The sequence below is a fragment of the Oncorhynchus mykiss genome, chromosome 28 (assembly GCF_013265735.2).
Source record: "Oncorhynchus mykiss isolate Arlee chromosome 28, USDA_OmykA_1.1, whole genome shotgun sequence".
In the NCBI taxonomy this organism is placed as follows: Eukaryota; Metazoa; Chordata; class Actinopteri; order Salmoniformes; family Salmonidae; genus Oncorhynchus; species Oncorhynchus mykiss.
Genome location: NC_048592.1, coordinates 40597260 through 40623904, shown reverse-complemented (window position 1 = coordinate 40623904; position 26645 = coordinate 40597260). Strand labels below are relative to the sequence as shown.

General features: G+C 44.8%; 2 long non-coding RNA genes and 1 pseudogene across 2 annotated transcripts; 2 read left to right on the top strand and 1 right to left on the bottom strand.

The window, feature by feature from the left end:
- The window catches only part of LOC110508257, a 46214-nt pseudogene extending 27833 nt beyond the window's left edge, over window positions 1-18381 (bottom strand).
- LOC118944865 lies at window positions 15771-18689 on the top strand. The gene is made up of 3 exons (XR_005040257.1): window positions 15771-16387; window positions 17963-18089; window positions 18628-18689. It is a non-coding gene; the product is annotated as an uncharacterized LOC118944865 (long non-coding RNA).
- Window positions 18690-24584: 5895 nt separating this feature from the next.
- LOC118944871 lies at window positions 24585-26645 on the top strand. Its single transcript, XR_005040272.1, has 2 exons — window positions 24585-25161; window positions 25880-26645. It is a non-coding gene; the product is annotated as an uncharacterized LOC118944871 (long non-coding RNA).

Sequence of the window (26645 nt, the reverse complement as noted above, 5' to 3'; positions counted from 1 at the left end):
TTGATAACAGTTTTGCACACTCTTGGCATTCTCTCAACCAGCTTAATGAGGTAGTCACCTGGAATTCATTTAAATTAACAGGTGTGCCTTGTTAAAAGTGAATTTGCGTAATTTATTTCCTTCTTAATGTGTTTGAGCCAATCAGTTGTGTTGTGACAAGGTAGGGGGGTATACAGAATATAGCCCTATTTGGTAAAAGACCGAGTCCATATTATGGCAAGAACAGTTCATATAAGCAAAGAGAAACGACAGTCCATTACTTTAAGACATGAAGGTCAGTCAATCCGGAACATTTCAAAAACTGTGAAAGTTTCTTCAAGTGTAGTCGCAAAAACCATCAAGCGCTATGATGAAACTGGCTCTCATGAGGACCGCCACAGGAAAGGAAGACCCAGAGTTACTTTGATAAAATTTACTTTCTACCACTACTAAAGGACACCAATAATAAGAAGAAACTTGCTTGGGCCCAGAATAACGAGCAATGGACATTAGACCAGTGTAAATCTGTCCTTTGGTCTTATGAGTCCAAAAGTGAGATTTTTGGTTCCAACCGCCGTGTCTTTGTGAGACGCAGAGGAGGTGAACAAATGATCTCCGCATGTGTGGTTCCCACGTGAAGCACGGAGGAGGTGTAATGGTGTGGGGGTGCTTTGCTGTTGACACTGTCTGATTTATTTAGAAATCAAGGAACACTGAACCAGCATGGCTACTACAGCCTTCTGCAGCAATATGCCATCCCACCTGGTTTGGGCATAGTGGGACTATAATTTTTTTTTTCAACAGGACAATTATCCAAAACACACCTCCAGGCTGTTTAAGGGCTATTTGACCAAGAAGGAGAGTGATAGAGTGCTGCATCAGATGACCTGGCCTCCACAATCACCCGACCTCAACCCAGTTGAGATGGTTTGGGATGAGTTGGACAGCAGAGGGAAGGAAAAGCAGCCAATAATTGCTCAGCATACGTGGGAACTCCTTCAAGACTGTTGGAAAAGCATTCCTCATGAAACTGGTTGAAAGAATACCAAGAGTGTGCAAAGCTGTCATCAAGGCAAAGGGTGGCTACTTTGAAGAATCTCAAATATATTTTGATTTGTTTAACACTTATTTGGTTACTACATGATTCCATATGTGTTATTTCGTAGTTTTGATGTCTTCACTATTATTCTACAATGTAGAAAATAGTTTTTAAAAAATAAAGAAAACCCTAGATCAGGTGTCCAAACTTTTGACTGGTGTGCAAATCAAACATCTTACCATCTAGTTGAGACGTATTCAGTGTAGGGAGGCTGGGAGCGTATCTCTCTGGCCAACCCAAAGTCAGCTATCTTCACCAACTCTGGACCCATACAGAGCAGGTTCTCTGGTTTAATGTCACGGTGGAAGTAACCTGGAGAGACGGAGCAGGTTCTCTGGTTTAATGTCACGGTGGAAGTAACCTGGGGGGACGGAGCAGGTTCTCTGGTTTAATGTCACGGTGGCAGTAACCTGGGGAGACGGAGCAGGTTCTCTGGTTTAATGTCACGGTGGCAGTAACCTGGGGGGACGGAGCAGGTTCTCTGGTTTAATGTCACGGTGGCAGTAACCTGGGGAGACGGAGCAGGTTCTCTGGTTTAATGTCACGGTGGCAGTAACCTGGGGAGACGGAGCAGGTTCTCTGGTTTAATGTCACGGTGGCAGTAACCTGGGGAGACGGAGCAGGTTCTCTGGTTTAATGTCACGGTGGCAGTAACCTGGGGAGACGGAGCAGGTTCTCTGGTTTAATGTCACGGTGGCAGTAACCTGGAGAGACGGAGCAGGTTCTCTGGTTTAATGTCACGGTGGCAGTAACCTGGGGGGACGGAGCAGGTTCTCTGGTTTAATGTTACGGTGGAAGTAACCTGGGGAGACGGAGCAGGTTCTCTGGTTTAATGTTACGGTGGCAGTAACCTGGGGAGACGGAGCAGGTTCTCTGGTTTAATGTTACGGTGGCAGTAACCTGGGGGGACGGAGCAGGTTCTCTGGTTTAATGTTACGGTGAAAGTAACCTGGGGAGACGGAGCAGGTTCTCTGGTTTAATGTCACGGTAGCAGTAACCTGGGGAGACGGAGCAGGTTCTCTGGTTTAATGTCACGGTGGCAGTAACCTGGGGGGACGGAGCAGGTTCTCTGGTTTAATGTCACGGTGGCAGTAACCTGGGGGGACGGAGCAGGTTCTCTGGTTTAATGTCACGGTGGCAGTAACCTGGGGGGACGGAGCAGGTTCTCTGGTTTAATGTCACGGTGGAAGTAACCTGGGGGGACGGAGCAGGTTCTCTGGTTTAATGTTACGGTGGAAGTAACCTGGGGGGACGGAGCAGGTTCTCTGGTTTAATGTCACGGTGAAAGTAACCTGGGGAGACGGAGCAGGTTCTCTGGTTTAATGTCACGGTGGAAGTAACCTGGGGGGACGGAGCAGGTTCTCTGGTTTAATGTCACGGTGGCAGTAACCTGGGGGGACGGAGCAGGTTCTCTGGTTTAATGTCACGGTGGAAGTAACCTGGGGGGACGGAGCAGGTTCTCTGGTTTAATGTCACGGTGGAAGTAACCTGGGGGGACGGAGCAGGTTCTCTGGTTTAATGTCACGGTGAAAGTAACCTGGGGAGACGGAGCAGGTTCTCTGGTTTAATGTCACGGTGGCAGTAACCTGGGGGGACGGAGCAGGTTCTCTGGTTTAATGTCACGGTGGAAGTAACCTGGGGAGACGGAGCAGGTTCTCTGGTTTAATGTCACGGTGGAAGTAACCTGGGGGGACGGAGCAGGTTCTCTGGTTTAATGTTACGGTGGAAGTAACCTGGGGAGACGGAGCAGGTTCTCTGGTTTAATGTTACGGTGAAAGTAACCTGGGGGGACGGAGCAGGTTCTCTGGTTTAATGTCACGGTGGAAGTAACTTGGGGTGACAGAACGTATTGACACACTTTTATCATAAGAGCATTTGATGAGAGGGAACTGTTGAATATCAATCACTGCTTCCCAATTCAGTTAAATCCCATTCTATCCAAAGTGTGCACTTTTTCTTACACGAATCCAATGCCTTCAAATGGAGTGAAGGGGTAAAGGGGGATAATCAGAGGTGCTGTTCAATTATCTCAAGATCTCAACCCACCAGACACACTGAAGACGAACTTTAAAGTTACAGGAGGGAAAATGGGAGAGAAGAAGACTCTTACCATGTTTTATGTACAAACGCTAAGCCAGTCAGAACTTGGAAAATTATGTTTCTTATTTCATTCTCAGAAAACATCCTGTCTTCTCTGACAACGAGGAGGAGGAGGAAGGAGAGAAGAGGATAGACAGATAAGGAAAATAACGCAGAGAAAACTGTGTCCTCCCCGACGGAGAATGATACCAACAGCCACGGCCATGACGGATTGACTGAATTAAGAGAAACGGAGGTGCTCTCGTGAAAACCTGGAATATAGTCTGCGGTCCCTGGCCTGGTGGACGTTATCAACAGTGGAGTAGTCATATTTATTTCATTTAACCTTTATTGTATTCCCATTGACAGTAAGGCTTATTTTTCAAAGTGAGCCGTGCATGAACACAACTTATAAAAATGCACAAGATTCAAACATGAAAACGTAATAGAATACTACAAGCAATTTAAGAATAATCCCAATCCTCAATACGGAGGTCCTCCATCAACAACTTGAACTTCCCTGGGGGCACCATATACGATGCAGAAACACTCAAAGCAGATGAACCTAACTCAGTGGAGATTAAAGGGACCTCCAGAGTTAGTCATCCCTGTGGGTCTGGTGACTCGTATGTCTATAATTTAACAATGAAGTAAAGTATGGTGGAAGTTTGCACACGAGGGCTTTATAAACAAAAAGAGAGCAATGCATTATCCATATTTATCCGTTAGCCATATCTAGCCCATACCCATATCTACCTATACCCATACCATGCCCATATCTAGCCCATACCCTGCCCAAATCTATATCTAGCCCATACCATGCCCATATCTAGCCCATACCATGCCCATATCTGGCACATACCCATACTAAGCCCATATATAGTCCATACCCATACCAAGCCCATATCTAGCCCATACCAAGCCCATATCTAGCTCATACCAAGCCCATATCTAGCTCATACCCATATCTAGCCCATACCCATACCAAGCCCATATCTAGTCCATACCCATACCAAGCCCATATCTAGCCCATACCAAGCCCACACCTATACCAAGCCCAACCCCCATATCTAGCCCATACCAGGACCCATATCTAGGGCACACCCATATCTAGCCCATAACCATATATAGCCCATATCTTGGCCATAACCATACCAAGCACATAACCATACCAAGCACATAACCATATCTATCCCATATCTCGCCCATATCCATATCTCACCCATATCTAGCCCATACCCATATCTAGTCCATGTCTGGCACGTAACCATATCGATATCTGGCCCATATCCATATCTAGCCCATACCCATATCTAGCCCATGCCCATACCAAGCCCATGCCCAAGCCCATACCATGCCCACATCTAGCCCATACCATGCCCATATCTGGCCCATTCCATTACCAAGCCCATATCTAGCCCAAACCCATATCTAGCCCATACCGGGAGCCATATCTAGCCCTTATCCATACCAAGCCCATATCTAGCGCACACCCATATCCAGCCCATATCTAGCCCATAACCATATCTAGCCCATATCTCGCCCAGACCCATATCTCGCCCATATCTAGCCCATACCCATATCTAGCTCATAACCATATGTAACCCATATATATCCCATACCCATACCTCGCCCATATCCATATCTAGCCCATACCAGGCCCATATCTAGCCCATACCCATACCAAGCCCATATCTAGCCTATGCCCATAACAAGCCCATACCCATACCATACCATACCCACATCTAGCCCATACCAATATCTAGCCCATACTATGCCCAAATCTAGCCCATACCTAGCCCATACCATGCCCATATCCATATCTAGCCCATACCCATACCATATCTAGCCCATACCAAGCCCATATCTAGCCTACCAAGAACCCTTCTATATTTGAAGGGTTCTTTCTAGAACACTATATGAACGGTTCAACCAACCTTAGCCTTTAAATTGTAACTCTTTATGACAATACATTACATCACAAGGCCTTTCGTTGAGGGCCTAGTTTATACCCTAACACAGTGGAGTTAGGAAACTCCTGGTTTACAGGCCACATCAGGCCTGCAAGTCACATTATACTGGCCTGCAAAGTGATGTGTAATTCCTTTTGGAATCCAGACGATGAGGATATCCAACAATTGCATTCAGAATGACTGCCAGGGTAGGTGAGATTCACCAATGAGTCTACCTTTCCTAAATCATCTAAACTGGAACAACCATCTCAGTGACGGGTGCAATAAGTCCAACTACTGACAGTTTGGATTTGTTAAGAACAATGTCTGTTATTTATCTTTGTGTAGCATAAGATTAATCAACCAATCAATGTACTTCACATGACATACACAGATATTGAAACAAACCATTCTGAAAATCAAACTGCAGTAGATCCTGCTGGGAAATATGATAGTGATTTGCGTGAGTTTTCAGTGTTTTAACCTACACAGAGTCAAAATGACAATCACACTCACACTGTGGTTCTTTTCCAATTTGCTGTGTACCATAAAATAGACTACTGGTTCACTCATACTCCATTCTAATCTCCTACTCTCTGCAACCACAAAATAACAAAAAATACTAATTTTAAATAAATAAATCATGGCAAAGATATCAACTATGTAAAATGATTAAGGGAATACCAGATACAGTTCAAGTCAGAAGTTTACATACACTTAGGTTGGAGTCATTAAAACTTGTTTTTCAACAACTACACAAATGTCTTGTTAACAAACTATAGTGTTGGATAGTCGGTTAAGACATCTACTTTGTGCATGACACAAGTCATTTTTACAACAATTGTTTACAGACAGATTATTTCACTGTATCACAATTCCAGTGGGTCAGAAGTTAATATACAATAAGTTGACTGTGCCTTTAAACAGCTTGGAAAATTCCAGAAAATTATATCATGGCTTTAGAAGCTTCTGATAGGCTAACTGACATAATTTGAGTCATTCGGAGGTGTACCTGTGGATGTATTTCAAGGCCTACCTTCAAACTCAGTGCCTCTTCGCCTGACATCATGGGGAAATCAAAAGAAATCAGCCAAGAACTCAGAAAAAACGGTCTGGTTCGTCTTTGGGAGCCATTTCCAAACGCCTGAAGGTACTACGTTTATCGGTACAAACAATAGTACGCAAGTATAAACACCATGGGACCACACAGCCATCATACCGCTCAGGAAGGAGACGCGTTCTGTCTCCTAGAGATGAATGTACTTTGTACGAAAAGTGCAAATCAATCCCAGAACAACAGCAATGGACCTTGTGAAGATGCTGGAGGAAACAGGTACAAAAGTATCTATATCCACAGTAAAATGAGTCCTATATCGACATAACCTGAAAGGCCGCTCAGCAAGGAAGAAGCCACTGCTCCAAAACCGACATAAAAAAGCCAGACTACGGTTTGCAACTGCACATGGGGACAAAGATCGTACTTTTTGGAGAAATGTCCTCTGGTCTGATGAAACAAAAATACAACTATTTGGACATAATGACCATCTTTATGTTTGGAGGAAAAAGGGGGAGGCTTGCAAGCCGAAGAACACCATCCCAACCATGAAGCACGGGGGTGGCAGCATCATGTTGTGGGGGTGCATTGCTGCAGGAGAGACTGGTGCACTTCACAAAATAGATGGCTTCATGAGGAACAAAAATCATGTGGATATATTGAAGCAACATCTCAAGACATCAGGCAGGAAGTTAAAGCTTGGTCGCAAATGGGTCTTCCAAATTGACAATGACCCCATGCATACCTCCAAAGTTGTGGCAAAATGGCTTAAGGACCACAAAGTCAAGGTATTGGAGTGGCCATCACAAAGCCCTGACCTCAATCCCATAGAAAATTTGTGGGCAGAACTGAAAAAAGCGTGTGCGAGCAAGGAGGCCTACAAACCTGACTCAGTTACACCAGCTCTGTCAGGAGGAATGGGCAAAAATTCACCCAACTTATCGTGGGAAGCTTGTGGAAGGCTACCCGAAACATTTGACCCAAGTTAAACACGTTAAAAAAGGCAATGCTACCAAATACTAATTGAGTGTATGTAAACTTCTGACCCACTGGGAATGTGATGAAAGAAATAAACGCTGAAATAAATCATTAATAATAATAATAATAATAAATAATTCTCTCTACTATACTACTCTACTATTCTGACATTTCACATTCTTAAAATAAAATGGTGATCCTAACTGACCTAAGACAGGGATTTTTTACTAGGATTAAATGTCAGGAATTGCGAAAAACTGAGTTTAAATGTATTTGGCTAAGGTGTATGTAAACTTCTGACTTCAACTGTACACGAACAAATATTCCCATGTAGGTACACTTTAAAACACTCACACCTTTCTTTTAAAAACTGATCGGATGACTCAACTGATGTTATAGTTTAAACATGGACGTAAACACTAATGCTCAAATTCATGAAAAAAAAAAAAAAAACATTTTCTCCCAGAAATGATTCTTAGGATGTTATTAAACCCTTTGCCTTACAAAGATCACGTGTCTTCCAAAAATAGTTATTCTTCCGGTAGAACCCGATCGCTCCTCAAAGAACCCCTTTGTTGCAACTTTGTTTCTCTCGCTAAGAGTGTAGCCAATCAATACATGGTGTATTGCTTGAATAGTTATGAACGGCATTCCTTTCAAAGATCATTTTGACAGGTGGATAATATTGTATGTGACTACGGGGTTGTGCAAGCGTTCAGAATCGACTACGAGTAGGCTATGCATTGTGATCATATTGTAGCGAAGGGAGAGGCAGGGACGCAAGCCCAGGTCGCTGGATTGAAAAGGAAAACACCCTACACATCGCGCCAATAGGGTTAACCCACTCGGTGGGAATTTTAACATGGAATATCCAGGATCCCTACAATATTCAGTCTCAGTGTCTCTTGTACCTTCAGTGAGAGGTCTCTAGCTGGGCTGGGGAACCTACCATGTTTATGGATAAAGGAGAGTCCCTGTAATATCTGAAACAGCATGTTCCTGATCACTGACTCAGGGAACAATCTCTGTCTGGAAAGATGAACATCAGTACATTCACATTTTAGTCATTTAGCAGATGCTCTTATCCGGAGCGACATACAGTCAGTGCATTCGGGTTAAACGAGCTAGGTAAGACAACCACATATCACAATCCTTGTAAGTAAAACTTTCCTCAATACATGACGACTCAATCAGATCATACATACATAGGAACGTTCACAGATAAAAGGTCTCATTTCAACAACTACAGATCAATTTACATCCATCTGAACTGTCCAATCAGTAACATACTATTAACAAACTACTATTTCCTGAAAAATAACTAGTAACAAACTACAATTAAACAATTAATAGTTTCTCATTATTTGATTGATAATATTGATGATTGATTGATCCTACCTGTCCTTCATCAGCTGGTAGAGGTTTTCCTTCATGTACTCAAAGACAAAGTAGAGGTGGTCATTCTCTCGGATCACCTCCTTCAGCTTCACTACGTTGGCATGGCTCAACTTCTTCAGAGACTGGAAACGTAAAACATACACATTGCTTTGTATGGAGTGACATTAGCTAATGTACAATGCATGTCTACTCGTACGTCAAAAGAGATGGGTGGATAAATGTCAGAAACACAGAACTAAAATCTGGAGTAATTACGTCAGATTATACATTTTATAGTATGTTACGTAGAGTTTGTGCAGGAGAGATTACTGAGAGGTTGTAATGGCTTCACATTGTTTTCTGACAGGAGAGATTACTGAGAGGTTGTAATGGCTTCACATTGTTTTCTGACAGGAGAGATTACTGAGAGGTTGTAATGGCTTCACATTGTTTTCTGACAGGAGAGATTACTGAGAGGTTGTAATGGCTTCACATTGTTTTCTGACAGGAGAGATTACTGAGAGGTTGTAATGGCTTCACATTGTTTTCTGACAGGAGAGATTACTGAGAGGTTGTAATGGCTTCACAATGTTTTCTGACATGAGAGATTACTGAGAGGTTGTAATGGCTTCACATTGTTTTCTGACAGGAGAGATTACTGGGTGGTTGTAATGGCTTCACATTGTTTTCTGACATGAGAGATTACTGGGTGGTTGTAATGGCTTCACATTGTTTTCTGACAGGAGAGATTACTGAGAGGTTGTAATGGCTTCACATTGTTTTCTGACATGAGAGATTACTGAGAGGTTGTAATGGCTTCACATTGTTTTCTGACAGGAGAGATTACTGGGTGGTTGTAATGGCTTCACATTGTTTTCTGACATGAGAGATTACTGGGTGGTTGTAATGGCTTCACATTGTTTTCTGACATGAGAGATTACTGAGAGGTTGTAATGGCTTCACATTGTTTTCTGACAGGAGAGATTACTGAGAGGTTGCAATGGCTTCACATTGTTTTCTGACAGGAGAGATTACTGAGAGGTTGTAATGGCTTCACATTGTTTTCTGACAGGAGAGATTACTGGGTGGTTGTAATGGCTTCACATTGTTTTCTGACATGAGAGATTACTGAGATGTTGTAACAACTCTGTAGGTGTAGGAGTGGGTCATACGGTAGTGAAAAACCAAGAGACAGACTCAAAAACGGTTCACAGGTCACTTGGGGAACCATGTCCCAAAAGCTTGTTCTCACTCAAAAATAGTGAAAATAGTGAAAATCAACAGCTGGCCCTTTATGGCAGTAACTGAACATCAGCGTAAATCACTGGGGAAGATATTATTTTATCCCAGGGCAAAGAGAGCGTCCAACTTTAGGCATTGGGGTTCTGGCTGTTCCAAATGCGACAGAGCTTAAAGTTTTAAAAATGTCATGGTGGTTTTAAATTGCCTTAGGGTGCATTTGAAATGGCAGCCTATATATTGCACTTCGCCCCTGGTCAAAAGCAGTGCGCTATTGTGAGTAGGGTGCCATTTCAGATAGTGGTTCCTGTCACGCGTGTAAATGAGTGGACCAAGGCACAGCGTGCGTAGAGTTCCACCACATGTTCTTTAAAAGTGAAACTTACAACAAAACAGGGACATCACAAACGTGCCGTCACGGATCGCAACAAAGCACTAACCAAAACAATATCCCACAACCCAGGTGGGAACAATAGAGAACTTAAATATGATCCCCAATTAGAAACAGCGATAATCAGCTTCCTCTAATTGGGAACCATACCAAGCACACCAACATAGAAATAGAAGAAAAAAACTAGAACACCCCCCCCTAGTCGCGCCCTGACCTACAATACCATAGAGAACCAAGGGCTCTCTCTGATGAGGGCGTGGTGACAGGTTCCTACCTTGACTTCTCGTAAGTTCATACACTCATCCCACGAGTAGAACTTCCTCTTCATCCTGAGAGAACAAATAAAAACACATTTAATCTAAGAGCCTAAATTCAATATAAGTCAAGGAGACCTTTAATATCTATTAGATGGTTGATACAAGAATAATAACTTTACACAATTGATAATACTCCTATTATGTGCATAGGTGTTGATGATATGAAATAAACCTGAGAGTCAGGTATTTTGGGACCAATTCGTATTCCATATATCTGCCAGTCTACCGGTTCTACTTCCTGAGGCCTATAGTCTCTGATAATGATAGCCTCACGGAACCCCTATCCCAAATGTTTTGTTTTTTTAAAGTTGGTTCCTTCCCTCCCAGCATTCTTGGGTGACACCACTAATAGGCTAGAGATCCTTGAGAAGTTCAATCTAATGATATACTTGTAACTATGGATGTTCCAGATGTTTACAGAAACATGCCCCGATCAGAAGGCCTAGAAGCCCTCTCTCACTATCTAGAGAAACGCCCTTAAGGTCTGCTGCCTCATTCTGGTTTTATTTTCACATTAACCCAAAATGGCGTTATCTAGGAACTATTTTCAATTTGCTGGCTCTTTTTTTTTATTTTGACCTCCAATACCAGGGAACAGTGACGGGAATTATAAAATGCGGATTATGCTAATTTGTGTATGGGTTTCTGGGAAGAAAAAAATCATTTACATATGCTGTCTCTAAAGCGTTTTTTTCCCCTAATATTGTCCTGTGGTGCCGATACGTTGACGATATTCTGGTAGTCTGGAGGGGCACAGAGAAGGACTTGAGTAGATTTGTGTTCTATGACAACTCTACTAATACACATTAATAATTTACATTAAGTTCAATTTAAATACCATGCCCACATACAGGTTCATCATTGAGGCATACTGGAGCATTGTGCTTCCTCTGTCAATTTCCTCAACCTCAATGTTTTTAAAAAGGTGATATGCTTGAAACTACTATTTTTCATAAACCTCTCAGTAGGAACACGCTCCTAAGCTATGACAGTAATCATCCTAAACCTCTAAAAAGTAACATTACCAACGGTCAATTCCTTGGACTAAGGTGAAACTGCAGCAAATCAAATGACTGAGACAAAAGCTGAAATATAGAAAAAGACGCGGCTACAATGAGTCCCCTCGCCGTGGACCGCGGCTACAGTGATAGTTCCCTCACCGTGGACCGCGGCTACAGTGATAGTTCCCTCACCGTGGACCGCGGCTACAGGGATAGTCCCCTCACCGTGGACCGCGGCTACAGGGATAGTCCCCTCACCGTGGACCGCGGCTACAGGGATAGTCCCCTCACCGTGGACCGCGGCTACAGGGATAGTCCCCTCACCGTGGACCGCGGCTACAGGGATAGTCCCCTCACCGTGGACCGCGGCTACAGGGATAGTCCCCTCACCGTGGACCGCGGCTACAGGGATAGTCCCCTCACCGTGGACCGCGGCTACAGGGATAGTCCCCTCACCGTGGACCGCGGCTACAGGGATAGTCCCCTCACCGTGGACCGCGGCTACAGTGATAGTTCCCTCACCGTGGACCGCGGCTACAGTGATAGTCCCCTCACCGTGGACTGCGGCTACAGGGATAGTCCCCTCACCGTGGACCGCGACTACAGTGATAGTCCCCTCACCGTGGACCGCGGCTACAGGGATAGTCCCCTCACCGTGGACTGCGGCTACAGGGATAGTCCCCTCACCGTGGACCGCGGCTACAGTGATAGTCCCCTCACCGTGGACCGCGACTACAGTGATAGTCCCCTCACCGTGGACTGCGGCTACAGTGATAGTCCCCTCACCGTGGACTGCGGCTACAGTGATAGTCCCCTCACCGTGGACCGCGGCTACAGGGATAGTCCCCTCACCGTGGACCGCGGCTACAGGGATAGTCCCCTCACCGTGGACCGCGGCTACAGTGATAGTCCCCTCACCGTGGACCGCGGCTACAGTGATAGTTCCCTCACCGTGGACCGCGGCTACAGGGATAGTCCCCTCACCGTGGACCGCGGCTACAGTGATAGTCCCCTCACCGTGGACCGCGGCTACAGGGATAGTCCCCTCACCGTGGACCGCGGCTACAGGGATAGTTACCTCACCGTGGACCGCGGCTACAGTGATACTTCCCTCGCCGTGGACCGCGGCTACAGTGATAGTCCCCTCACCGTGGACCGAGGCTACAGTGATAGTCCCCTCACCGTGGACTGCGGCTACAGTGATAGTCCCCTCACCGTGGACCGCGGCTACAGTGATAGTCCCCTCACCGTGGACCGCGGCTACAGTGATAGTCCCCTCACCGTGGACCGCGGCTACAGTGATAGTCCCCTCACCGTGGACCGCGGCTACAGTGATAGTCCCCTCACCGTGGACCGCGGCTACAGTGATAGTCCCCTCACCGTGGACTGCGGCTACAGTGATAGTCCCCTCACCGTGGACTGCGGCTACAGTGATAGTCCCCTCACCGTGGACTGCGGCTACAGGGATAGTCCCCTCACCGTGGACCGCGGCTACAGTGATAGTCCCCTCACCGTGGACCGCGACTACAGTGATAGTCCCCTCACCGTGGACTGCGGCTACAGTGATAGTCCCCTCACCGTGGACTGCGGCTACAGTGATAGTCCCCTCACCGTGGACCGCGGCTACAGGGATAGTCCCCTCACCGTGGACCGCGGCTACAGGGATAGTCCCCTCACCGTGGACCGCGGCTACAGTGATAGTCCCCTCACCGTGGACTGCGGCTACAGTGATAGTCCCCTCACCGTGGACCGCGGCTACAGGGATAGTCCCCTCACCGTGGACCGCGGCTACAGGGATAGTCCCCTCACCGTGGACCGCGGCTACAGTGATAGTCCCCTCACCGTGGACCGCGGCTACAGTGATAGTTCCCTCACCGTGGACCGCGGCTACAGGGATAGTCCCCTCACCGTGGACCGCGGCTACAGTGATAGTCCCCTCACCGTGGACCGCGGCTACAGGGATAGTCCCCTCACCGTGGACCGCGGCTACAGGGATAGTTACCTCACCGTGGACCGCGGCTACAGTGATACTTCCCTCGCCGTGGACCGCGGCTACAGTGATAGTCCCCTCACCGTGGACCGAGGCTACAGTGATAGTCCCCTCACCGTGGACTGCGGCTACAGTGATAGTCCCCTCACCGTGGACCGCGGCTACAGTGATAGTCCCCTCACCGTGGACCGCGGCTACAGTGATAGTCCCCTCACCGTGGACCGCGGCTACAGTGATAGTCCCCTCACCGTGGACCGCGGCTACAGTGATAGTCCCCTCACCGTGGACCGCGGCTACAGTGATAGTCCCCTCACCGTGGACCGCGGCTACAGTGATAGTCCCCTCACCGTGGACTGCGGCTACAGTGATAGTCCCCTCGCCGTGGACCGCGGCTACAGTGATAGTTACCTTACCGTGGACCGCGGCTACAGTGATAGTCCCCTCACCGTGGACTGCGGCTACAGTGATAGTCCCCTCACCGTGGACCGCGGCTACAGTGATAGTCCCCTCACCGTGGACCGCGGCTACAGTGATAGTCACCTTACCGTGGACCGCGGCTACAGGGATAGTCCCCTCACCGTGGACCGCGGCTACAGGGATAGTCCCCTCACCGTGGACCGCGGCTACAGTGATAGTCCCCTCACCGTGGACCGCGGCTACAGTGATAGTCCCCTCACCGTGGACCGAGGCTACAGTGATAGTCCCCTCACCGTGGACCGCGGCTACAGTGATAGTTCCCTCACCGTGGACCGCGGCTACAGTGATAGTTACCTTACCGTGGACCGCGGCTACAGGGATAGTCCCCTCACCGTGGACCGCGGCTACAGGGATAGTCCCCTCGCCGTGGACCGCGGCTACAGTGATAGTCCCCTCACCGTGGACCGCGGCTACAGTGATAGTTACCTTACCGTGGACCGCGGCTACAGGGATAGTCCCCTCACCGTGGACCGCGGCTACAGGGATAGTCCCCTCACCGTGGACCGCGGCTACAGGGATAGTTCCCTCACCGTGGACCGCGGCTACAGTGATAGTCCCCTCACCGTGAACCGAGGCTACAGTGATAGTCCCCTCACCGTGAACCGAGGCTACAGTGATAGTCCCCTCACCGTGGACCGCGGCTACAGTGATAGTCCCCTCACCGTGGACCGCGGCTACAGGGATAGTTCCCTCACCGTGGACCGCGGCTACAGGGATAGTCCCCTCACCGTGGACCGCGGCTACAGGGATAGTTCCCTCACCGAGGACCGCGGCTACAGAGATAGTTCCCTCACCGTGGACCGCGGCTACAGTGATAGTTCCCTCACCGTGGACCGCGGCTACAGGGATAGTCCCCTCACCGTGGACCGCGGCTACAGTGATAGTTACCTCACCGTGGACCGCGGCTACAGGGATAGTTCCCTCACCGTGGACCGCGGCTACAGTGATAGTTACCTCACCGTAGACTGCGGCTACAGGGATAGTTACCTCACCGTGGACCGCGGCTACAGTGATAGTTACCTTACCGTGAACCGCGGCTACAGTGATAGTCCCCTCACCGTGGACCGCGGCTACAGTGATAGTCCCCTCACCGTAGACTGTGGCTACAGGGATAGTCCCCTCACCGTGGACTGCGGCTACAGTGATAGTTACCTCACCGTGGACCGCGGCTACAGGGATAGTTCCCTCACCGTGGACCGCGGCTACAGTGATAGTTACCTCACCGTAGACTGCGGCTACAGGGATAGTTACCTCACCGTGGACCGCGGCTACAGTGATAGTCCCCTCACCGTGGACCGCGGCTACAGTGATAGTCCCCTCACCGTGGACCGCGGCTACAGGGATAGTCCCCTCACCGTGGACCGCGGCTACAGGGATAGTCCCCTCACCGTGGACCGCGGCTACAGTGATAGTTACCTTACCGTGGACCGCGGCTACAGGGATAGTCCCCTCGCCGTGGAACGAGGATACAGTGATAGTCCCCTGTCATGACGTTGCCCTGTTGGTGAGGTTTATGACCTCCATAAATAGCTTTCCCCCTTTTCTCGCTCTACTCTACAGAATGGACTCTTTGAAAGCTCTTTGTTAACAGAGAGAGAGAGTATGGTAACATCAAAAGGTTGGGAACGGAACCATATTTTGGTAATCCAACCAGTAGAAAGTATCCGTTGGTACTTAAAGAATATGATGTCAGATCAGTTGTCATCTGGGACATTATTACTGATGATAGGACGACATCTCGGAAAGTCTACACATTCTAGTTATCAGATTCACATGGAATTATTGTGCAATTTAAATGTTTAAATATAAAACTATTTGTGAAAAAATGAAATGTAATTTCAGTTTTTAATATGAGAGAATTGTTTTCATAAGTAAAATATGCTCACTCAGTGGCCACACCCACGCGAATAGGCATTGGTTGTAAATGAACAAACCCCTTTTCTACATTTCTATAAGAGCCCCCGTGACCCAATTCACGGCAAACTAAACAAACCTCAGCATGAGCTCTAGTTGCGAATGGTTGAACGACTACAACCTAACAAAATTAACACTGTGTTCCCGATGACGTGAGGACTGGTGTCCATACGTTAAAAAGGGGGATTTTTAACGTGGAGGTGACGATCGCCACGCTGGAAGGATGAATTTCGATTATACCAGCCAGAATATAGCATGAGCTCATTGTATGGCAACTTGGTATGAACTTTGAACTCTTATTCACTAAAGAAGTGATAACTCTACGTCTAGGATGTATCAGCAGCAACTGTAAAATGTGCGTGGCCTAGGGAAGGACAGACAATCTCTTCAGAACGACAGGGTGCTACAACGTATCCATTCTACCACACGACGACAGACTACAACGTATCCACCCAGAAATATTCTTCAAAGGACAAGGGAGCTCTCTGCTGGGCAACCCAGCCTTCCATCTTCGACCAATCTATCGAAGCACAGCTCAGAGTAAATATATTTCTTGCATTTTCCTTTTCCGAATGGGCGGTTATTTAGAATGCATAATATTCTGTATTTACGATAGCACAGCTTCATAGAGACCCAATCCTTCTTTTCTTCAGTCTTCCCGCTTTTTTATTCAAACCCAACCCCCTTTCTTTCTGTAACCAGCCATCAAATTGGTTCCATCCACTAGGGACGTTTTCTTTTATGACATAATTAGTAATCAATGTATGATCCATCTTGTGTATATGTAATTATGTGTGATTAGCTATTTAGTAAATAAATAATTAAACTAAACAATTAAATAATTAAACTAAATAAATAATTAAACTAACTATTGCTGATTCAACTTGCTAGCCAGGGTTTGCGAAGATAACCAAGAATTTTACGATGCTCAGATGAGACTGAATAAGGTGACGATTAATAATTGACTGCTATTGATATGAAAGATTACCAGGTCTTTAAGAGTTTATTCTGAAAATAACAGCTCTATAAAGATTATTCCGTGGTGCCCCGACTTCCTAGTTAATTACATTTACATGATTAGTTTAATCAGGTAATATTAATCAGAGAATTTATTTTATAAAATAGCAAGTCATTTTTCACTTAATCTATAGTAAAACACATGACACCCCTCGACATGGAACATGGCTATAGTGATAGTCTCCTCGACATGGCTCATAAGCGAGCACGAGAGAATGATAAAGCCACCCTCACAGATTAAAAGTGTGATACTCAAACACCGGCACATTCTCCAGAGTAACCCCTCGCTCCACATTCTCCAGAGTAACCCCTCGCTCCACATTCTCCAGAGTAACCCCTCGCTCCACATTCTCCAGAGTAACCCCTCGCTCCACATTCTCCAGAGTAACCCCTCGCTCCACATTCTCCAGAGTAACCCCTCGCTCCACATTCTCCAGAGTAACCCCTCGCTCCACATTCTCCAGAGTAACCCCTCGCTAAAAAAGCCTTTGTGTCTAACCCTCCCCTGATATGCTTTAGGACGGGGTCGCAACATCAGACACCACGTTGTGCACAGTGTGCTCCCGAATCCTGCACCTGCGCCCTCTACCTGACTCCCAGGTCCCCCTAATGGGTTCTACCGCTGCGGTCATTCTACACATTGTACCAACTCAAGTCATACACAAGTATTCTATCACCCAAGTTCTGGTGAAAAACACAAGATAAAAAAACGTCATAAATAGTACAACACATGTTGTTTACATGACCAGATGCCCATGTGGGCTTGTTTACACTGACCAGACAAAAATGCGCACTCAAATTAAGAATAGCTGAACACAAAACGGCTATCTGCACCAAAATATGGCCTATGCGATCGTGTTGCATTATGTGAATGTCAATCATGGCCCAGCGTCTACCTTGAAATTCTGGGGAATGGAGAAAGTTTCTCTCTCCTCCAGAGGTAGCAATATTGTGAGGAAATTGTTACAGAGAGAAGCACTTTGGATCGACTGCTTAGATTGTGCTGTGTCGAGCCAAAGGGACTGAATTAACACCTTTTTCTGATCTGTTTTGGTAAATATCTTCTCCTTTGTTTATTTCTGTCTTTTGCTTTTCAAGTGGACCGTATGGGGAGGAGTCTGGAACGTATTGGGAGGAGTCTGGAACGTATGGGGAGGAGTCTGGAACGTATGGGGAGGAGTCTGGAACGTATGGGGAGGAGTCTTGAATAATGCAGTATCCTGAGGTAAGGAATGATAGTCACCAGCTGAAGTATCCTGAGGTATGATCGTCACCAGTTGAAGTCACCACCCCCCCACCCCCCCTCACCCCCACAGCCTCCCAACAACCCCCCCCCACCACCCCCACAGCCTCCCACAGCCCCTTCACCCATCCCCTCACCTCTTGATGGCCACCAGTTCTCCAGATTCGTTGCTCTTGCCCATGAGCACGCTGCCGAAGGTCCCGTCCCCCAGCTGTCTCATGGTGGTATAGCGGTTCATCTCCCACCGCGGGGCCACGTTCCAACCCTGCTGCTGCTCCTTCAGCGGAGAGTGGGTAGGAAAACGTTACAACGTCGCAAATGGAGCCCTATTCTCTATATACTGCACTGCTTTGATCAGGAATAGAGCTACATAGGGAATTGGGTGCCATTTGGGATGTTGCATACTATATACAGAGCATTTCGAAAGTATTCAAACCCCTTTGACATTTTCCACATTTTGTTACATTACAGCCTTATTCTAAAAATGGATTCAATTGTTTTTTTCACCTCCCTGACCAAGGTCCTTGTCCCCCGATTGTTCAGTGTGGCCGGGTGGCCAGCCCCTGGAGGAGTCTTGGTGGTTCCAAACTTCTTCCGTTTAAGAATGATGGAGGCCACTGTGTTCTTGGGGACCTTCAATGCTGCAGAAATGTTTACCTACCCTTCCCCAGATCTGTGCCTCTGCACAATCCTGTCTCGGAGCTCTACGGACAATTCCTTCAGCCTCATGGCTTGGTTTTTTGCTCTGACATGCACTGTCAACTGTGGGACCTTTATATAGACAGGTGTGTTCCTTCCCAAATAATGTCCAATCAATTAAATTTACCATAGGTGGACTCCAATCAAGTTGTAGAAACATCTCAAGGATGATCAATGGAAACAGGATGCAGCTGAGCTCAATTTCGAGTCTCAGAGCAAAGGGTCTGAATAATTATGTAAATAAGGTATTTCATTTTTTAAATATTTTTAATACATTTGCAAACATTTCAAGAAACGTGTTTTCCCTTTGTCATTATGGGGTATTGTGATGTCATTATGGGGTATTGTGATGTCATTATGGGGTATTGTGATGTCATTATGGGGTATTGTGATGTCATTATGGGGTATTGTCTGTAGATTGACGAGGAAGAACATGTATTTAATCCATTTTAGAACAAGGCTGAAATGTAGCAAAAATGTGGAAAAAGCCAAGGGGTCTGAATATCAGCTGTTAAGGAGCCCCTTGACCCAGACTTGGCGCCACCACCTGTTTGGTTAAGTAATTTCTGTTATGAATTCAAAATATTATTATTCCTTTTCCTGTTCTCGTTGTCGGAGTGGACACGTTGTTTGCAGAGAGCACAACTTATGTAACACAAGGATTTGGTTTATTTCATTCCATCTACGAGTTTTTTTCAATTCAATTCAATTTAGTCATTGTCTTTAGTTTGGAGCGCTCTTGTGAATGTTGAGTAAGAACGAGCACACATAGAAGTAGGCCTATAGACTACCTGATTACACATAGAAGTAGGCCTATAGGCTACCTGGCCTGCGTGAAAACAGAGGCATAATAATGTGCCCATTTGGGGATCTGATAGTGTTTCTGATTGGTTAACGCCCCACCACCAATGAGCTGTGGAGCTTTTCAAAGTAATGTTTTCTTCACCTCAAACAGAAAGTGAACAAAGTCTGTTTTTCCATCCATTGAAAATGACAATAGTTCCTCAATGTATTAGAAAGATCTTTCCAGCTCTCTCCCTTTCGATAACCACTCAGAGTGAAAGGGAACAATGTCATGCTCTGATCCAATGGATACACCATACAAATAGTCCTACCTGATTACTTCTTATCAGTGCTTGACTTGGACTGAAATAAGTTCTGGTAATCATTTTGGTTGCTGGTACTGTTTATATTTAGGTGGTCCACAATACTGTTGAGCTGATATTCTATAAGAGGAACAGGAGCGCAAGCAGTAGAAAATGTGAGGTGTTGATACTCAGCTCCGCTGGGCTCCTGCCCAAGTAAAGCACTGCTTCTTATCACTAGCGCAGATAGCCTACAGCAGTGTCTGTCCCGAGCTCGCTGGCATGGGAAATTGAGGACCCCGAATATTTTATACAATGTTTCAAGTTTGTTGCATTTTCATTTAGATTTTGATATAATTTTGATTATCCACATGACAATGATTTTGAGATATGAAGACGTTATTATAAAATAAATTAAACTGTTCCACAAAAATGTGCAAATGAAAATCAAAACTGGCACGCAGATCAGTGGAAGTGGTCAGATAAATTGACATTCCACATGAGAAAAGGTTGCCGACTTCTCTTGTAGCCTATTACTGGCAACTTCAGAGAGTAATGGCAGAATCTGCGAAAGCTAGCAGGAGCGGGAGGAGAATGGTTTTGGTCAGGTTAGTATTTTTTAAAATTCTGGTTATCTAGATCTCTGGCTCCCTCTTGAGTCATTTGTGTCTTATGTCACCAAACCGTGAGCATCAGACAAGCTCAATGCATATAGTTGATTTTATATGGAAAAATACACGTTTGAAAATGTTGACCATTGGTCGAAAAAACAGATGAGTTTCGGTCAACCAATATTTTTGTTGTTGTTGCGGACAGCCCCACTGCATGCACTTTCAGTAGCCTGATTGCGTCCAGACTGAGGAGAAATCTGCACACAATGCATCCCTGAACACCACCTGAAGTGGCCAGACAGATCTGAACACAAATCAGACCACAAATCAACTTGTGTGCGTCTAGATCCGTCTTTTCAATGCGGTCTTCATATTCTGATAGCAGAAGTCGCATGTAAGTATCAAGTGTAGACAGAACCTCACTGTAACCAGTGCCTGTAATCTGGTTCAGGTTATTAATCAACCTACCAGGGTGTTTACAAACACTACAGGAACAAGATCATCCATGTGTATCGATCACATATTTACTAATACTATAGAACTTTGTTCTAAAGCTGTATCCGTACACATTGGATGCACTGATCACAATATAGTGGCTATATACAGGAAAGACAAAGTTCCAACAGCTGGGCCTTAAATAGTGTATAAGAGATCATACAAAACATTTAGCTGTGACTCTTATGTGGATGTTACAAATATTAGTTGGTCTGATGTGATTAATGAGGAGCATCCAGACGCTGCACTGGATGAATTTATGAAATTGCTTCTTCCAATTATTGATAAACATGCCTGTTAAGAAATTGACTGTTAGAACTGTTAAGGCTCCATGGATTGATGAGGAATTTCAAAACTGTATGGTTGAAAGAGATGGGGCAAAAGGAGTGGCTAATAAGTCTGTCTGCACATCTGACTGGCTGACTTACTGCAGATTGAGAAGTTATGTGACTAAACCAAAAAGAAGAAGAAGAAGAACCTGTAAATGAAGCCAAGATCTAATGATATAAAGAATGATGGGAGAAAAACATTGGAGCACTTTAAATGAAATTATGGGCAGAAAGACAAATTCACCTCCATCTTTCATCCAATCAGATGGCTTATCCATCACAAACCATTTGATGTTGCCAATTATTCTAATGATCACTTCATTGGCAAAGTGGGCAAACTTAGGCAGGAAATGCCAGCAATGAACAGTGGGCCATCGCATTCATGCATAAAAAACAAATAATGATAGAAAAGCATTGCAAATTAGAATTTAGTAAAGTTAGTGTGAGAGAGGTGGAAAAATGATTATCATCGATCAATAACGACAAATTTCTTGGCATGGACAACTTAGATGGAAAGCTACTGAGGATGGTAGCTGACTCTATAGTCACTCCTATCTGTCAGATCTGAGTCTTTGATGAAAGTCTTTGTCCTCAGGCCTGGAGGGAAGCCAAAGACATTCAGCTACCCAAGAATGGTAAAGCGGCCTTTACTGGTTCTAACAGCTGACCTATCAGCTTGTTGCCAGCTCAAGAGAAACTGTTAGAAAAAATAGTGTTTGACCAAATACAATGCTATTTTGCTGTGAACAAATTGACAACAAACTTTCAGCATGCTTATCGAGAAAGGCACTCAACATGTACTGCACTGACACAAATGACTGATGATTGGTTGAAATAAATTGATAATAAGATTGTAGATTTCAGTGCAGCCTTTGATTTTATCGACCATAACTTGTTGTTGAGAAAACGTATGTCTTTTCAACCTCTGCCACATCGTGGATTTAAAGCTATCTATATCACAGAACTCAGAGGGTTTTCTTTAATGGAAGCCTCTCTAATGTCAAACACGAAAGGTATGGTGTACCGCAGGGAAGCTCTCTAGGCCCTCTACGCTTTTCTATTCTTTTAATAAGAAACATTGTTTTGAAAACTCCAAATTGTTTGCATAGTAAACTTACACACAGCTCTGGCACAGACACTTACCCCACCAGACATGCCACCAGGGGACTTTTCCCCTGTCCCCAAATCCAGAACAAATTCAAGAAAGTGTACAGTATTATATAGAGCCGTTATTGTATGGAATTCTCATCTCATATTGCTCAAATGAACAGCAAACCTAGTTTCAAAAAACAGATAAAGCAGCACCTCACGCCACAACACCTCTCCCGTATTGGACCAAGATATTTTGTGTGTATGTATTGATATGTAGGCTAGTTAGTTTTGTCCTTGATCTGTTTTTGTCTGTTAATGTTCTGTATTGTGTTTCATGTTTTGTGTGGACCCCAGGAAGAGTAGCTGCTGCTTTCTCAACAGCTAATAGGGATCCTCATAAAACACCAGTATCATATATTGAGTTGAAACCTTATGAATAATATATTATTAAGTTATTTGATACGAGCATTGAATATAAATAAAAAAAAATCAGTAAAAGAAATCGAGCTAGCTAACCAGCAGATTTACATAAATCATCAACATCAACGATCAGCTGATAGCCCGTCCTCTTTTCCCGATGCCAATCATGTTTAGGAGGCACTTAACTAGCTTGCTTACAATTTGTGATGATGAGTGAGTGTGCTGTTAAATAGGACTATGCTAAAAAAATAAAAACATTTGCAACAGTGGTTTTTGGTATGTTATGATTTTTTGTTGTTGTTGAGCACATGCCCCTGAAAGGTCTGCGCACGACCCTGGACTACACACACTGCATTCTAGAATGGCATAGAATGCAGAGTGCGGAGTCTCAGGGGTCGAAACGTGATAAAAAAAATATCACATGATGGGAACAAAGAATGCAGACAGGGTGCTGTTGAGGAGTCTCTTTTCACCTTCAGCGGAGAGGTCGGGCCTGGTCCCAAACGCAGCCCCATAGTAGAGTCAGTCATCATGAGTAGCAGTCAACACACAGCAGCTACAGTAGGCTACTTTCTTATGGGAGAACAGACACACTGACTGATGAGGATCACAATGCCGCGGGGTGGGTCTCAGATCAGAATAACGACAAGCACAGGAGAGCTAGGACATCTCTTCTAGAAACACAGAAAGAAAACGACTACACTTCTTCACTTTTACCTTTCAGGTAGTGGTGGTAGAATGTCCAAGTGACTACGAATGAAAGTGATCCCTCGGTTGGCTAAATCGTGCACATTTACAGAAATGTTGATAAATATACATTGTCCCTGTCAAATAGACCTAATAAAGTAAAGAAAGAAAATAAATTGGTAACTCAATGTGGAGAACTCGAACCGCCTTGCTCAGCCATACAGGAAGTGAGAGAAAGAGAAAGAGTGCTCCTCTCCTCGAGAAGGGAAGTGGATTCATTTGGCGTCTGCTCGGCCCAGAACAGAACAGCCGGTTGCAAAAAACATCTTAAGTGTTGAACCCCTCAAACATTTCCTTAGATAAGGAAGGACCTAGTAAGGACCTAGTAAGTTGTACAACTGAATACATTCAACAGAAATATGTCTTCACATTTAACCCAACTCTTCTGAATCAGAGGTGGTCATTGGCGCCCGGGAAACAGTGGGTTAACTGCCTTATTCAGGGGCAAAACGACAGATTTTTACCTTGTCAGCTCGGGGATTCGATCCAGCAACCTTTCGGTTACTGACCCAACACTCCTACCCGCCATAAGGGCATAACCTAAGCGTTTTATGGTAGTTTAAAGTCATGTAAGGCAGAAAGAATCTCTGGTTACCATGGAGTCGACCATTATTCACCGAATAAACGTCTCGTCAAAAAAGATGCCATTTATTGTGGGAGCTCGCAAAATAGAAGAACTTCTACATTCAGGACAGGAGAAACAATTTGATTCAGAAGACAATAAAACACGTTTCTTATCCTTGTTTCTATTATTTTCTAGCACGTCAAGCTAAATTACTGTCTCGTCTACTCCAGCTCCTCTCTGGCGCTCGTCTCCAGTTACTTATATGGAAGGCTATGAGTTTCAAATCGTCTTGATATGAACGCTTGTTATGGGCATTTTTTACACCCGTTCATTACACCTGTTCGGTGTGCATTCACAGGTGATTAAAACATTTGAATATTGTACATTCAGACGCATGAAATTGTGCCACTGAACACCTGGGTAGTAACAGGTACGTTTCATGCGTCTGAAAGTACCGCATTGTAGCCCTCGCATCAATTTCCGCCGTGAGTTTGACTTCCGGTCTGTTGCGATGAATCGCTTGCTCAGGGAGCGAGGACATGTTTCTAAATATGAATAAAAAAAAATAAATTAACTAAAGGCGTTCTTGAGAAAAATGGAGGAAGAAATTATAACGACATTTTCCCAAATAGCATTACAACTACAAAGCTGGCGCTGGCTAGCTAGCTTATTTTCATTACAATAGCATGGCTAGTTAGCAATAGTCTTCTGTCTAGACTGTAACTAATGGTTGTTGCGTTGTTGGAACAGAGCAATAGTTCGTTGTACTTGTCATTTGGTTGAGACTAATATTAGTTTAGAAAATAATTGTTTACATTGTGCAATTGGTTGGCTTTGCTAGTTAGCAAGCTGAGATTTATTTGCTCATGTTGGCTAATCTAACTATTAGCAAATTGTTTAGGACAACAGGTTAGCGCCTTGCATAAATCTAGACAATAGAGAATGGGGAATAAGATCTGTCTGTTGCAGTGCCCAGACCAGGTGAGAGCCAACTGCTACAGAGATAAAAAGGTAAGATCTCTATTTTGAGTAGCTATATTTCAAGGTTGAACCAATGCAATAGGTATTTTTATTGGCTTGCTAAATTAGATGATTTTCCTGAAAATGTCTAATCTGATAAAGTTGTTTAGTTCTAGGAAATGTAAAGTACTCAAGCATCTGCAGACCAGCGAGGAGGAGGAAAGCCTATAGAACAGGAATTACTAGCTAGTTATATCAGAGAGACATTTTATTGGTTTGCTAAATGAGCTGCTTGTCCTGAAAATGTCAATCTGATGAAGCTACTACAGTCATAGGAAAAAAAGTGGTATCTACAACTTAAGTTATTCAGCTGTCCCCATAGGATAACTTTATATAGAACCCTTGTTGGTTCCAGGTAGAACCATGTTTTGTTCCAAGTAGAACCATGTTTTGTTCCAGGTAGAACCATGTTTTGTTCCAGGTAGAACCATGTTTTGTTCCAGGTAGAACCATGTTTTGTTCCAGGTAGAACCATGTTTTGTTCCAGGTAGAACCATGTTTTGTTCCAGGTAGAACCATGTTTTGTTCCAAGTAGAACCATGTTTTGTTACATGTATAACCCTTTCCACAGAGGGTTCTACATGGAACCCAAAGGGATTCTACCGGGAATCAAAAAGGGTTATACTATGGGGACAGCTGAAGAACCTTTCTGGAACACTTTTTTTCTAAGAGCGAATCTAGTTGTTCTAATGCATTGTCCATGTTACAGCCACAACATGATGATCAGGAGGTCAAAGCATCTGAAGAAGAGGACAAAAGCCTGCTTTGGATGAGCAAGCTAGAACAATAACAACTAGCTATATCAGATAAACATGTCTAGGAGAAGCAGGGCGAGAGCAAGCTAGTAGTAGTAACATTATTTGAAACCTCACATGCATCTGTGTTATATTTAAGTAATAAGGCACCTCAGGGGTTTGTGGTATATGGACAATATACCACGGCTTAGGGCTGTATATGCGTTGCGTCATGCCTGGATACAGCCCTTAGCCGTGGTATATTGGCCATATACTACAAATCCCCAAGGTTACCAACGTAATTGCAACAGTAAACATGTAATATTGACTCATACCCGGGGTGTACGGTCTGATATACCATGTCTTGTTATCTGTCTCATGTTGTACTGGTCATCAACATGAACAAGACTGAATTCGGTTGAATTGTCAACTGGTCTAAATTCTTATTAGGAAGATGTTGCTGTTCAGAATGACATGTTTATGACTGTTCACAGGAATCTCCAAATGCTAAGTTGAACGAGCACCACGGATGAAGGAGGGGGAGGAAAACAGACAGCTTCTTTCTCCCACATTTTCACCAAGGCATACAATGTTTGCTTCATGAACAATTGTTACATCTGAAATGAATACAGAATTATTTTAGTTTATTCTGTTTCCGTTTTTTATGCTGGATGTGAGTAATTTAGCAGGTCTATAGTATGTATTGTTTTTAAACATTTATTAAATATCTCAGTCAAAACT